This window comes from Pinus tabuliformis, chromosome X (genome assembly GCF_031772625.1).
Source record: "Pinus tabuliformis cultivar Carrire ecotype Pingquan chromosome X, CPIR1, whole genome shotgun sequence".
NCBI lineage: Eukaryota > Viridiplantae > Streptophyta > Pinopsida > Pinales > Pinaceae > Pinus > Pinus tabuliformis.
This window is the reverse complement of record NC_142308.1, coordinates 980,001,537-980,002,843: the sequence shown is the minus strand read 5'-3', so window position 1 is coordinate 980,002,843 and position 1,307 is coordinate 980,001,537.

Below are 1,307 nucleotides of genomic sequence, written 5' to 3'. Positions count from 1 at the left end.
CTAAAAGATTTTTGGACAACCTTCCGGTTTCACCGTTACGACTTCATCCTGGATATAAGAAACTCTTGCCGAGTCCGTCGCTAGTTGAAAATACGGCTGACCCGCCCAGGTGGTCGGCCAAAGCATCTATCATTGAAGATAAACCTTCTAAACTCATACCAGACGAAAGTCAAAAGGTCGAGGCAGCAGTTGACCCGGTCTTGCCTTCAGAGATTCCATCTTTAGATGATACAGTCACCGAAGAGGACAAGGATGACACCGTCCAAATTCTTTTCGTAAACACAGACTCCTATGAACATGGGGGAAATTTACCCATTCCTTTACCGTAGGAAGGAAGTTCGTCAGAATCGTACCCGACCATCTATTCGGTCCCACCTCCAAGCAACCTAGTAGTTTCCTTCGACTGGAATCAGCTAGGCAGACCCCGTTTACCAGCTAGTATACCATTCCGAATCATTGTTCAAATATATAGAATGGTTATGGCCGGTACCATCATAGATGAAGGGGCTTCTGTGAGTATCCTTTCCTCAACTGCTTGGAAAGTGCTTGGTTCGCCATCGCTTTTGCCTGAGATGAGAAATCTGACAGGATTTGACAAAGGAAACAGTCGACCGTTAGGGATCCTTCCCAATGTGCCCATAACATTGAGAGGGAAAATCGTTCAAATGAACGTAATGGCAGTCCAAGGACCCATCGATTATAATATACTCCTTGGACGAGACTATATTTATTGCATGGGAGCAATTGTCTTGTCACTCTTTAGAGTAATGTGTTTTCCGCACGAAGGAAGAGTGGTCAAGCTCGTAGACCAACTTTCATTCCCCGGTTCACGCATAGAAAATAGTCATATACCATCCCTAAATGGTCATTTCACGCAAGGAATGTCTCATCAATCCCTAGTCCGTCCTTCTGATGAGCGCGAGTGATTCGAAGGACATGACTGAAACCCAGGGGGCATGCACCCTGGTCTGCTTCGGCAGGAAAACTTCAGATATAGGATAGGTTTCCGCGAGAGATATATGACTAGTCTGACACTCCCGTCCATGATTGGAAAAGAAGGTTGGACTGGAATAAGATTCCCTTGTCAAAGTTATGTGGGTGGAGGCGTCTGCGCCACTCACCTTTGTCTATTTCGGTAGGAACCGCCGAAGAAATGTTTTGTTTGCGGTCTAGATAAAATAATCTTTGGTAACCTAAAAGAGGTAGACCTTTCCTGATAAAACGAATGTTTTTTCAGTAGAATAGAAGGTGACCTTGAAACTCTATTTTATACCGGGGGGCATGCAAACCTTTTGGCATGCAAGCGA